Below are 15,241 nucleotides of genomic sequence, written 5' to 3' on the forward strand. Positions count from 1 at the left end.
AGAAAAACTTATACAAGACTGTGCTTAAACTGACTCACAATATTTTTAGCAAAACGCAATCTGACTTCCAAAAATCCCTACGAAAGAATGGCCCTGACTAACATTAACCTATACGTTTCACAAATCACTTACCTCACAAAAATCTTCGTTACTCAAGCTACTGCAATACAGCGAGCGCCACTACTGCCAGCTAAATAAAAGATTCAAACTACGGAAGGCACTAACTACTGATAGGTATAGTTAGCAAATGAAAGATTTTAATAGAGAACAAACAATGTATTTACCTAAGTAGTCATAATATATATATCACTTCATGACACCAATTCTTACAAATTTCAAAACTCCGCCATCTCTCTACTCACGTCCACCACTGCTGGTGGCTCACCTCCAACTGCGCAGTGCTATGCTCTGTTAGCATCCAGCTGTCACTGCTCAACACTACAATGGCAGACAACAATGCAAACTAAACACAGACTGCGCACAGCACAGCCAGTGATTTTTCATACCGAGCGCTAAGCGGCGTTACCAATTTAAAAAAAAACCTAAACATCCTACTTACACCTGTAGTAGACGGTGGGTCAGGAACAGTCGTTCTCCCATCACAAAATCAAATTGTACCATTTCATATTACAACAAGTCGCCAGCCTAATTAGGCTTTCTTGTGTCAAGCTAAAGGATAAAGCAGAAGGCAGTGCTAAGACTGACCTGACCTACCTTGACAGACATACTAAACTCTTTCCTTGTCTCTGTTCACACTACAACAGTGTAGCCTAACCTTGTAGATAAATGTGCTACAAATGGCCAATGAGATAGTAAACAGTAACATGCCTCTCAACAACCCTTACCTGGAATGAAATAGGTGAAAAAGTTTATAAACCCAAGTACCATCACACATGAAACTAGCAGGAATACTGAACAGGGAAAAACTTGAAATTATTCTGAATCTAGATCAGGGCTCCTGCTGATGATGATAATGTATAACTTTATTGCTTAGTACAGGGTCTCTATGGCTGTGCATTAACGAGCTTGCATTAGAAGAGATAACACAGTAAATAGTTCTTTCTTAACTCTGTTTGAAGCAACGAAACAGAATGAAAATCTAACTCTACTGGCTCTGAAGAAGCCTTTGCATTGCTTCATTAACTAACTAGCTTAGTACATGAGGACGCTTAAACTTCATGCATTGAAGAACCATGCTCATTTACAAAACAACACCAGTATGTATGAGAAATGGTAAGTATATAAATCATTAATTATTAATGAAGTAAAGCATAACAAAGTATAACTCTTTAAATAACAAATGTGTTTTCATGAGCAGTCTTTTGAAGTAATCATAAATAGAATTGGTTGTGCAACAGACAACACAACATTAAATTCAAGTTCAGCCACTTTCTCATAATAAATTAGGACACTCCGAATTAAATTCACTAAGACAGGATTCCGGACCAGGTTTATGACTTGGGATAATCACGGGTGTATGATAGAGTTTTTAACAGCACCATGATTATTGTTATAAAATCAACTAAATTTCACAAATACCTAGTGTATTTACAGATTGTCAAATGTAAACAATTTAGTGGAAGGCTCTGGAGCCGCAATTTTCAATGACTATTAACCTGCCGGCGATGCAGTCATAGCAATACTGTTGGCCTCTCCCTGTTACATATCTTGGTGGCGTCTGAATTATGTTTATAGAGCCAGAAGCTATGCCATGATAATGCTATCACCAACTGCAGAATCCGAGGCCCATAACTACTGCCCTTAAGCTCTTATGGCCGTACGGCTCCGGGAATATGAGCCACAATGATTCGCTACTGCTATTAAGGTGTTAACCACTGCACTACTCAGCCCAGACTCCTTACCCATCACAAAGGACGAGTTGTCACTTGCACGCCATCTACACCTTTTCCACTCCGCCAGGCTACTTCCGCAGCTGCAGGGCTTCCCTACATCTTTTGCATTCAAACCTGCGTTACCTAACTGTGGACCAAATCATTTACAGTACATTACATAACAATTATTTCATTAGATATCTAAATCTACAAGCATAATTTAAACAACATCTTTTAAAAGTTTCACATAGTTGAGATATATATATTCATAGTCAAAGAATTTCCATGATATTTATAATACTCTACAAATTGACCTAGAAATAAGGACACACATACAAAGTAAGTCGAAAATAGGTGTTACACTGTGGCAGGGTGCCTTGTACCGTTACAAGTCATTCCGTCTCTGTTCGACTATCTATATGCTTCCGTACGAGGCCTCATTTCTCTAATTTCATCTTTGTGGACCTTACGCGAAATGTACATTGGTGGTAGTAGAATCTTCCTGCAGTCAACTTAAAATACCGGTTCATTAAATGTTAGCAATACTGTTTCCTCCAGGGATTCCCGAGTGAGTTCAAGAAGTATCTTCATAATACTTGCATGATGATCGAAGCTACTGGTAAGAAAGCTAGCAGACCACCTCAGAATTGTTTCGATGTCTTTCTTTAATCCGACCTGGTGGGGACCCCAAACACTGGGGCAGTACTCACGAAACAGTCGCACAAGTGTTTCACACGCGCACTTCTTTACAGGTGCACCACACTTTCCTAAAATTCTCCAAATAGACTGAAATCAACAATTCACCTTCTCTACTGCTGTAATTATATGTTCATTCCATTTCGTGGCACTTTAGAAGTTAACGCCTGGACATTTAATGGATGCGATTGTTTCAAGTGGCACTATCCTAAAGCTGTATCCGAGCATTTTCCAATTCACCTACATTAAGATATATTTTTCTAGAGATAGGGGAAACTGTCATTGAAATGCACTAAAAGAAACTTCGTCTTATGGCTCTGAGCAGTATGCGACTCAACTTCTGAAGCCATCAGTCGCCTAGAACTTAGAACTAATTAAACCTAACTAACATAAAGAGATCACGCACATCCATGCCCGAGGCAGAATTCGAACCTGCGACCGCAGCGGTCGCTCGGTTCCAGACTGTAACGCCTAGAACCGCACGGCCACACCGGCCGGCAGAATCTTGGTCTAAGACATCCTCTATTCTCCCACAGACACTCAACGATGATACCTTAAAGTACACCAAAATATAATCAGAAAGCAGTTGCAGATGGATACTAGCCCTGTCCATCAGATCATTTCAGAATAAGAGTGATCCCTTCACTCTTCCCTGAGGCGCTCCTGACGTTACCCTTGTCTCTGACTAACACTAACCGTCGAGGAACACGCATTGCGTTTTATAACTTAAGAAATCTTCTAGCCACTATCTGGGACCTGTTATTTATGTTCGTACCTACATTGTTTGCAGTGGGCACTGTGTCAAACGCTTCCGGGAAATGTAAGACTATGGAATCTACCTGTTGCCTTTAATTCATCGTTCGCAAGATACAGTGTAAGAAAAGGAACCAGCTAAGCTTCGCTCGAACGATGCTTTCTAAATCATTGATGATTTGTACACAGAAGCTCTTCCGTCTCGAGGAAATTTATTGTGTTCCTACTGAGTATCCGTTCAAGAACACTGCAGCAAACTTATGCTAAGGACACTGGTCTGTAATTTTGCGGGGGCCTAATTTTAACCTTCTTATTCACAGGCCGAGGCAATGTACGTTTTCTTCTGCCCGTTGCCCTTGCTTGCGACGAGACAACGAATAGCATCAACGGCTAGAGTACTACATAACGTATCAGCCACCAGCGTCTGAGTGCCACGTCTGTCTATGGAGTTTGTTTTCTGGCGCGTATAAAACATTTAGCTTTGCTTGTCGCGTTTATTTAGCTTATGAAAAATTTGCGAAGTGTCATTTTAAGTAGGATTTAATTTTTTTCAGCGGACAGTCAGATACAGAGATGGTTATAAAACGTGCCGCTTTACTGCTGCGCTGCCAGCTCTCACGGCAGGCAACGGCTGGAGCGCTTAGCGTGGGACAGATCTCCTCGGACAACAGATTTCAAATTGAAAAGGAGCTGCTGTAGTCAATTGTGGCGTATTATCAAAGTCTTGGTGGAATTTACACTAGACTTCACACCTGACTTCAGCCCTACAAATTCCTCGATGCTCTAGAATGCACAGGGGCATGTACTTATCTTTCTTTCTTGTGCATCTTGTTGAAGATGAAAACGTGTACGTTTCTTTGCGTGGCCATCTTCCGCAGCAGCTGTTAACAGCTGTTACTATAGGCTATCCGCCTTGAGCTGACTGCAGTCCAATTAAAAATAATTACACCAGACGTGTTTCGCTTTTATTTACAAAGCACCTTCCACGGTTATTCTCTACATTGGATTTATTCGTTTTTACATTTTTTGATTGTTTAGTGTTGAAACCAGCGCTTTCTTTACAAAGTTGGTCTGCAAGCTAATTACGGTGTTTCTTTACGTAATCTGATCCTCCTCCTTGCTAGCAGTGGTTGTGTCGACAGGCTTTATCTCACATCAGCACTAAGCAGTTTCTGTCATTCTGCGGTATTTCCTGCGCTGCACTATCTGCAACTGACTTTCTTAAACTGTTCGAATGTCTGGAACGATATCAAACATATTTATGAACTATGTAGAAAAGATTATATTTAACAAAATAGCGCCAAATAGGTAGAGCATCCTATGCTGAATTAAGTATATGGATGACATCTTATGCCTGACAGACGAACCAAACAATAAAATTCACCAGTTACCCATTGACATAAATTCTGTTCGTGGTAAGATAGATTTTACAATAGAGAAAGTCCAAAATAGACAATTACATTTCCTGGACATCACCATGAAGATTCAAAACAACCAACACACGCCGGCCGCAGTGGTCTGGCGGTTCTAGGCGCGCAGTCCGGAACCGCGCGACCGCTACGGTCGCAGGTTCGAATCCTGCCTCGGGCATGGATGTGTGTGATGTCCTTAGGTTAGTTAGGTTTAAGTAGTTCTAAGTTCTAGGGGACTGATGACCATAGATGTTAAGTCCCATAGTGCTCAGAGCCATTTGAATCATTTTTTGAAGAATACGATAGATCATTCAACTTTTGCAGAACACTTACACCAACACCACCATAAAATTATAACAAGAGACACAGACATGGAAATCATAAGGATAAACAACGACAAAAAAACACCTCCTCACCTTTCAAGAAAACTACCACATTCAAAAAACCATTACAGAACAGAAACAACTCATAAATGATCAGGTCAACCTGGTAAATCACATAGTCTTTAAACTGATTGACAACATGATATAACAGACTGCATCTACCACTTTCTCCCAGATTAGATTATGTCTTATAATCACTCAGTCTTCCTTCCCTCCCCCCCCCCCCCCCACGCCACCCCCTCCCCCCGCTTGCAAAGATAAATAAATATCAAAACATCAAGCAACCCACACCACTCTCACGTCTCTATCTACATGCAAGTCAATTTCGCTATCTCTCTCTCTCTCTCTCTCTCTCTCTCTCTCTCTCTCACACACACACACACACACACACACACACACACACCGAAATCGTTTCATAGGTCAGGAAAGCTCACAACGTGAAAGAAAACATACGAACAGGCTTAAACACTGTGGCAGTGCAGAATGAAAAACAGTTTGAGAAAGAACAATTGTAAATAGCGCAGCCCAGGAAATACTGCGGAATGTCAAAAAGTGCCAAGTGCAGATGTGAGCCTGATGACACCACCCACTGCTAACAAGGTGGGAAGGAGCAGATAATGTAAAGAAACAAGCAGCTTGCAGACCAACTTTATAAAGTAAACGCTGTTTTTAAGCTAAGACAATCAAAAAATGTATAAACGTATGTATTCAATTTACAGAATAAGAGGTACTTTGTAAATAAAAGCGAGACGCGTCTGGTGTGATTATGGCGGATAACCTGTATAACAGATGAAAACGTGTTGCTTGTGTCCCCACATCCACTGTAACAGAGCAGCCGGAACGTTACTGTCCATAGTGAAACGCAAATAAAAGAAAGGTCAACAGTGTCGGTAAAGCATATCTTCATATCGAATGACGAAAACCGCAACAGCTGCGTTAATATGATTTATTCATTATGACAAATTTCATAACATTATAGTCACATCTTCAGGTAACAAAATATTGACCTAAAAGATACAAAATCGTAATTAGAATTACCTTGAAACAATAACTACCAAATTAATATAATGCTCACCAATAAGTGATGTATCCAGAGCTGACAATGTATAATGTCCTTAAAATCACCTTAAGGTAAGCAACTGCAGTTCTGCACTTGCCCGCGAAAGGCAAAGGTCCCAATTTCGAGTCTCGGCCCGGCACACTGTTTTAATCTGCCAGGAAGTTTCAACTGCAGTCCTCCCTCTCGCTGCACAAAATTGGCGCCATAAAGTATTTCGCAAAACACCGTCACCACTCTTGTATAGGGCAGGTCGCTGCTGCAGTGGAGGCCGTGTTGCCGCTGTTGTTAGAGTAGGTCCAGTCTGTGACTTCGTAAAACGACTTCTGGTGCAGTACTCCGCTAAGACAATTTCTCCCTGCCACTACGACACAGCAGTGCCTCAGGGTCAGGTAAGAGGATAGGAGAACGCAGGTTCCACAATACTCCAACAAATTAGTATCAAAATCACACAAACGAGTTAAGAAGGTTTACTTATCATTGTGACTTGTTGGATAATCAAGTCTGCAACATTGCTCAGCACACAGCAAATACAATTTCCAATAACAGTCTCTTCACTTCTAAGAGTTGACTAAATGACGTTCCGTGTCTAAGTCAGCCGTGGCCGATGATCTATAACCAAGTGGGCGAGAGCTGCTCTTCTATCTTTCGCGTTGGCTTCTGTCCATTGTCGTCCGGTCATTGGCCCACTGTACTCAGCCGGAAATTGGCTCTACTTGTGGCCCTGGGGAACTAGTTCAAATGGCGAGTCTCTATGGTACTGGCACCAAGTCGCATCTTTGAGCCTGTGGTGCTTTTGACATGTCTGTGTCTTGTTCAGACGAAACAGCAAAGCACACAAACGTCATGAATGAAATAACCAGTAAAATTAGAAAAAAACATAACAATAGAAACAAATACTGTTGAGTAAGATCTATAGTCTGGCCTACGAGCGAAGGCAGTTCGCACAGATCGAGAGAAGGACGGGGATTGCACTGTCGACAGTTCCACGCGACGGTCTCCGTAAGCGCATACAAGTGCTCCGCGCTTGAAGAAACCGTGTGCACTGCAAAATTATGTCTCTCGCTGGCCTGTGCGTAATTTGTCGAACACCACCACCAGCAGCTGTGACAACTTGCAACAACAGAACAGAAATTATCTGAATAACTCGTTGCGATCAAGTTTAATGCTCGCTTTGGCTAACAAATTCACAACAGAGCACCGAGAACGCTACTAGAACGCTCATTGGCTGTTGGAATATGAGAGACGTTTATGCGCAGAAGAAGCCTAACCTCGACCGCTATCTTCATGACTCGCAACTATACCGTTATACACTGAAGCGCCAAAGAAACTGGTATAGGCATGCGATTCAAATACAGAGATATGTACAATGGCAGAATACAAGAAGGTGGCAAACATATGATTCCAAGGCCTCGGTTCTTATCACTTACAGTGGTACGACACCTTCGAGAAGGGGATGGGGATAGACGTCTGAAATTCGGTCTTTGACTAATTGCATATCTTCGAGTAGTCCCATTAAAACTGACTTTGGATGAAGACACTTTCACTAGCGGCGGCGTGAGTAAGACTCGTAACTTACACCTCTAGTCTAAAGAAAACCCATATGCCTATGTGGAGACACAGTTTTCTAGAACGTGCTCTGTAAATATGTGACTTAGCTTGATGGACAATCAGTTAATCTGGCTGCTGGAATTACCTCATCTTCTTACTGTTACTCACTATTTGGACATACTTGAAACCGACCTTCCAGTAATGCTGGAAGATTTTCTTTCTGGCTACATTGGTGAGTGTGTTCTTCCAGAACGACACGCTCCTGCACAGTGTAGTCGCCAGGTGATACGTCGTTGAAACACGTCATTCCCTGGAGGATGAATTGGGAGAAACAGTCACTATTGTTGGACACCAAAGTTGCCAGACATTACTTCTTTGGATTTTAATTAACACACGTATACTAAAGCCTACTTGTAGAATTAGAGAAATCTTTTGACAATGTTGACTGGAACACTCTCTTTCAAATTCTAAAGGTGGCAGGGGTAAAATACAGGGAGCGCAAGGCTACTTACAATTTGTACAGAAACCAGATGGCAGTTATAAGAGTCGGGGTGCGTGAAAGGGAAGCAGTGATTGGGAAGGGAGTGATACAGGGTTGTAGCCTCTCCCCGATGTTATTCAATCTATATATTGAGCAGGCAGTGAAGCAAACAAAAGAAGAATTCGGAGTAGGTATTACAATCCATGGAAAAGAAATAAAAACTTTGAGGTTTGCCGATGACATTGTAATTCTGTCAGAGACAGCAAAGGACTTGGAAGAGCAGTTGAACGGAATGGACAGTGTCTTGAAATGAGGATATAAGATGAATATAGACAAAAGCAAAACGAAGATAATGGAATGTAGTCAAATTAAGTTGGGTGATGCTGAGTGAATTAGATTACGAAATGAGAGACTTAAAGTAGTAAAGGAGTTTTGCTATTTGGGGAGCGAAATAAATGATGATGGTGGAAGTAGAGAGAATATAAAAGTAGACTGGCAATGGCAAGGAAAGTGTTTCTGAAGAAGAGAAATTTGTTAACATCTAGTATAGATTCAAGTGTCAGGAAGTCATTTCTGAAAGTATTTGTATGGAGTGTAGCCATGTATGGAAGTGAAACATGGACAATAAATAGTTTGGACAAGAAGAGAATAGAGGCTTTCGAAATGTGGTGCTACAGAAGAATGCTGAAGATTATATGGTTAGGTCACATAACTAATGAGGAGGTATTGAATAGGATTGGGGAGAAGATAAGTTTGTGGCACAACTTGACTAGAAGAAGGGATCGGTTGGTAGGACATGTTCTGAGGCATCAAGGGATCACCAATTTAGTAGTGGAGGGCAGCGTGGAGGGTAAAAATCGTAGAAGGAGACCAAGAGATGAATACACTAAGCAAATTCAGAAGGATGTAGGCTGCAGTAGGTACTGGGAGATGAAGAAGCTTGCACAGGATAGAGCAGCATGGAGAGCTGCATCAAACCAGTCTCAGGACTGAAGACGACAGCAACAACAACCAAAGCCTACATGCAGATGACTTCCTCCATGCTTTTGCAGACTCAATTCTGGCTACTAGTAACATATCGAGGACACTGGAAAGTACAATGAACTGCCACTAAAGTATCGGCCCATGCCGCCACCATAAACTTTTAATGAATACAGTTCTACACTAGTCTTTTGGGCGGCCGCGGTGGTCTAGCGGTTCTAGGCGCTTAGTCCGGAACCGCGCGACTGCTATGGTCGCAGGTTCCAATCCTGCCTCGGGCATGGATGTGTTTGATGTCCTTAGGTTAGTTAGGTTTAAGTAGTTCTTAGTTCTAGGGGACTGATGCCCACAGATGTAAGTCCCATAGTGCTCAGAAACATTTTGAACCAGTCTTTTGTCAGACCCCTTTTGCTTAAAATTTATACTGACCCTCGTTTGGCTCTTGAGTGTTGAGTTTTTTGTTTAATGCATAACTTTCTTTTATACGCCACAGTCATACATTTGTTGTGCTTCTGTAGTGTACTTCGTAACTAGGGTACGTACTTAACGCTATTTGTATCTGTTGTTCATTCACTCTGTGTTATCACTCCATAATTGCAATTAATGCATTACGGTATCTGTATTTTGCGATATGTCATGTCATTCAGTAACGAAGCTATGGTATTTTCCTTGCTGTTACTCTCGCACAACACTTAATTTTAAATAAACATATTAATGTGCTTTGACTTTATCTTTTAAGGATATCTTAACTGTCCAGTTCGAATTTGATATCTCTTTATCCATGTTACAAACCAATATTGCGGAAGTATTTTGTGACACGCATCTTTTACTTTACATAAATTTATATTCCAAATGATTTGTATTTTTCCAAATTTTGTATACTTCCAAAGGTGACAGAGTAATCTGTTAAAACCGATAAAGTGCGATAAAATGTGTAAATTGAGCAGCTGACTACTGTTTTTATTTCGAAAAAATATGTATCGAAGTTGCTAGAAAAATCATCTACATACAGGGTGATTAAGTTGCTCCTACTTATGCGTTTCACGCAGTTCACAATGCCTTCAAGTACAACACACATTATTTACATATTATCTCGCTCGGAACGTGTGAGAAAAATTAGTTAGTCTCTTTGTTGGAATGTGAATACAGTTAAATTTTGTGTTGGGATGATTTCTACCAGAGGCCGTAGTTTTCGTGTTATTCAATAAAAACCTACAAATACAATCAACCGCCTTTCTCTTGAATAACTTGAAAACCGTGGCCTTCATCGAAAACATGTCCCAGTACAATAATTTAACTATATTCAGTTTCCTAGCAGAAGGGCATGTTGTTGTTATGTACTTCGCCGTGCGGTTCTAGGCACTTCAGTCTGGAACCGCGTGTCCGCTACGGTCGCAGGTTCTAATCCTGCCTTGGGCATGGATGTGTGTGATGTCCTTAGGTTAGTTGTGTTCAAGTAGTTCTAAGTTCTAGGGGACTGATGACCTCAGATGTTAAGTCCCATAGTGATCAGAGCCATTTGAACCATTTTTTGTTATGGGCTTCAGTCCATAGACTGGTTTAATCCAGTTCTCCATGCTACCCTATCCTGTGCAAGGGTCTTCACCTCTGAGTAACTATTTCAACCTACATCCTTTGAATCCGCTTAGTGTATTCATCTCTCGGTCTCCCTCTACGATTTTTACCCTCAACGGTTTCCTCCAATACTAAATTGGGGATCCCTTAATGCCTCGGAACGTGTCCTACCGACCGTTCCCTTCTTGTGAAGTTGTGCCACAAATTCTTCTTCATCCCAATTCTGTTCAGTACCTCCTCATTAGTTACGTGCTCTACCCATCAAATCTTCTGAATTCTTCTGTAGCACCACATTCCGGAAGCTTCCATTCTTTTCTTGTCCAAACTATTTATCGTCCATGTTTCACTTTCATACAAGTACTTTCAGGAAGGACTTCCTGACACTCAAATCTGTACTCGATATTAACAAATTTCTCTTCTTCAGAAACGCGTTCCTTGCCATTGCCACTCTACAGTTTATATTCTCTCTACTTCGATCATCATTAGTCATTTTGTTCTCCAGATAGCAATACTCATCTACTACTTTAAGTGTCTCATTTCTCAATCTAATTCCCTCAGGATCACCTGATTTAATGTGCCTACATTCCATTATCCTCATTTTATTTTTGCTGATGTTAAGCTTATATCCTCCTTTCAAGACACTGTCGATTCAGTTCTACCGCTCTTCCAGGTCCTTTGCCATCCCTGACAGAATTACAATGTTATCAGCAAACCTCAAATTTTTTATTTCTTCTCCACGGAATTTAATTCCAACTCCGATTTTTTCTTTTGTTTCCTTCTCTGCTTGCTCTTGAATAACATCGGGGATGGGCTACAACCCTGTCTCACTCGCTTCCCAACCACTGGTTCCATTCCGTGCCCCTCGATTCGTATAACTGCCATCTGGTTTTTGTACGGATTGTAAACAGCCTTTCGTTCGCTGTATTTGACCCCTGCCACCTTTTTTTATTTATTGTTCCGTGGGACCAACTTAAGAAGAAGTCTCCATGGTCATGGGACGAGTCAATACATGAAATTGTAACAAGATGTAGAAACATATAAAATGAAATAGAAGAAACATGTCAGGCGACAGTTCTTAAGTTTAAAAAAAGAAAATAAAAAATGTAACACTGGAATTTGCTTAATTTTTCAGCTCTTCCAGGAGCTCCTCGACAGAATAGAAGGAGTGAGCCATGAGGAAACTCTTATGTTTATACTTAAAAGTGTTTGGGCTGCTGCTAAGATTTTTGAGATCCTGTGGTAGCTTACTGAAAATAGACAAAGCAGAATACCGCACTCCTTTCTGCACAAGAGTCAAGGAAGTGCAGTCCACATGCAGATTTGATTTCTGCTTAGTATTTACTGACTGAATGCTCCTAACTCTTGGGAGTAAGCTAATATTGCTAACAACAAACGACATTAAAGAAAATACATACTGTGAGCGCAATGACAGAATTCCCAGACTATTGAATAGGGGTCGATAAGAGGTTCTCGAACTTACACCACACATAGTTCGAACAGCCCGTATTTGAGCCAAAAATACCCTTTTTGAACCAGAAGACTTACCCCAAACAATAATACTATGTGACATATGCGTATGAAAATATGCGAAGTAGACTACTTTTTGGGATGAACTGTCACTTACTTCACATACTGTTCTAACTGTAAATAAAGCAGCATTTAGTTTCTGAACAAGATCCTGAACATGGGCTTTCCACAACAGCTTACTATCTATCCGAACGCCTGGGAACTTGAACTGTTCCGTCTCGCTTATAACATGCCCATTCTCTCTGATCAAAACATCGGTTCTTGTTCAATTGTGGGTTAGAAACTGTAAAAACGGAGTGTTACTATGATTTGGCATCAAATTATTTCCCAAAAGCCACGAACTTATTCCATTAACTACATTATTTGATACTGTTTCAATATTACACACAAGATCCTTCAATACCAAGCTGGTGTCATCAGCAAACGGAAAAAAATTTGTATCACCTGTAATACTAGAAGGCATGCCATTTATACAGGGTGTTACAAGAAGGTACGGCCAAACTTTCGGGAAACATTCCTCACACACAAAGGAAGAAATTATGTAACGTGCACATGTGTCCGGAAACGCTTACTTTCCATGTTAGAGCTCATTTTATTACTTCTCTTCATATCACATTAATCATGGACAACAGAACGTACCATCGTGACTTCAAACACTTTGTCACAGGAAATGTTCAAAATGTCCTCCGTTAGCGAGGATACATGCATCCACCATCCATCGCATGGAATCCCTGATGCGCTGATGCAGCCCTGGATAATGGCGTATTGTATCACAGCCGTCCACAATACGAGCACGAAGAGTCTCTACGTTTGGTACCGGGGTTGCGTAGACAAGAGCTTTCAAATGCTCCAGTAGATGAAAGTCAAGTGGGTTGAGGTCAGGAGAGCTTGGAGGCCATGGAATTGGTCCGCCTCTACCAATCCATCGGTCACCGAATCTGTAGTTGGGAAGCGTACGAACACTTCGACTGAAATGTGCAGGAGCTCCATCGTGCATGAACCCCATGTTGTGTCGTACTTGTAAAGGCACATGTTCTAGCAGCACAAGTAGAGTATCCCATATGAAATCATGATAACGTGCTCCATTGAGCGAAGGTGGAAGAACATGGGGCCCAATCAAGACATCACCAACAATGCCTGCCCAAACGTTCACAGAAAATCTGTGTTGATGAAGTGATTGCACAATTGCGTGCGGATTCTCGTCAGCCCACACATGTTGATTGTGAAAATTTACATTTTGATCACGTTGGAATGAAGCCTTATCCGTAAAGAGAACATTTGCACTGAAATGCGGATTGGATGAACCATTCGCAGAAGTGTACCCGTGGAGGTCAATCAGCTGCTGATATTGCCAGTACACGCTGTACATGGCAAGGAAACAACTGGTTCTCCCGTAGCACTCTGCGTGCAGTGACGTGGTGAGTTTATTTAGGTTTAGCGTCCCCATACTACGGTGCAGTTACCTCGCATCGGACGGACATATATTAATTGTCTGAAAATAAAATATAAACTTTTGATTCGTAGGAGGACTTGAACCGAAGACCTCTCCTGCCGCAGTTACTCACGCTAACCACGGGTCCACGGCGCTCCGGAGCTCTCAGTCTCCTTCATGTTGCATATCTTTCACATGGGCTACTCAGTTAGTATATTTTGCTTATTTTTTATAGTTCCACACAACTCTTACCTGTTTTCTCGATTGATCTGTGTTCAGTTTTTCCACTGTGCCAACTTATAACTAAATCTGAGGGGATTGCGCTGGGGATGTTCCCTTGTTAGAAATGGAGATATTAATTTAAGGGTACCAACAACTGTTTGATGTTAATATACACTTAAATAATTAACAGCACCTTCGTAAATAAATCCATATTCTTTAGTTGTCGGTGCAGTTAGCAGTGTTGTCTCCTAATACCCCGTGAAAACAACGAGAGATGCTATAAGAGGAAGAAGTTTATTACGTGTTTTTTCCTTCGTTTCCTTTACCTTCCAGTCTCTTCTGCCCTCGAACTGAGCGTCTCAGAACTGGGCGCTTCGGCATCCAATTTCCCGACTTGCCTTTCGCCCCAGGACCTGCCGCTGTCGTTTGTCGTAGATTCTGCAATTTCAGAACGTTTGGCTTCCAAGAAGACGCCGGTCCAATATGGCTTTCCACGAGCTACTGTGCCAACCGTTCAACTTTTGATTACTAGTGCCAGCACAGTCAGTGTCAAAATCTACAGAAAATAGTGCTGCGAGCTACTGTGTGCTATGCCAAAACACTTCCAATTCTTCTTTCTACACGACAAATCACTTAAATGAAATTCATAGCGTATTGATGTTTGTTTTTGGTAATAGAATAACTCCTTTTTGTGTTTGGACACTGACATAATTTTTGTAGATTTGTCAATGACACAGGAAAAGACTCTGAAAATATGGTTTGAGGGATGGGGTGCCCATGTTTAAACGAGTGCCTATGTTAATGTGGTCCTTTATGAAATACTACTCGTGTAATTGACAACGTCATTGATGGTCGGCTGAAGAAATTGGATACACATTTCGAAATTAATAAATCATGCTAGATACGCACCCATACGAACGACTGATTTTAATTGAAGCAGAATACGGTTTTTTAAGAAGGCCAGCACAAGCATATTCAATCCAGACGAGGGTATGAAAGTAGATTTAACACCTGTGTTGCAATGATCAAAATCGTGGCATTCGCAGATGAGAAACCGGTGAAGATAAATAGACATCAAGTTAGGACAACTTCAAACATGGTCAAGTAACTCGAATAACAGTCGACAATAGTTGATATTTATATTTTGGGAGCCTGGGATAAGCTGACGGGTCTTGCATCGTGACTGATCACTTAGTACAAATTCATACTCCCAGGTAGCTCCACCACACAAATGCTACTAAAGCTTCATACGGTGAGACGCTAAAATTCGTAGAAAGAAGACAATGCGCGTTTCAGTGTCTGTTAGATAATTGTAGTGAGTATTGTATGTTCCGTTAAT

Source organism: Schistocerca gregaria, chromosome 6, assembly GCF_023897955.1.
Source record: "Schistocerca gregaria isolate iqSchGreg1 chromosome 6, iqSchGreg1.2, whole genome shotgun sequence".
NCBI lineage: Eukaryota > Metazoa > Arthropoda > Insecta > Orthoptera > Acrididae > Schistocerca > Schistocerca gregaria.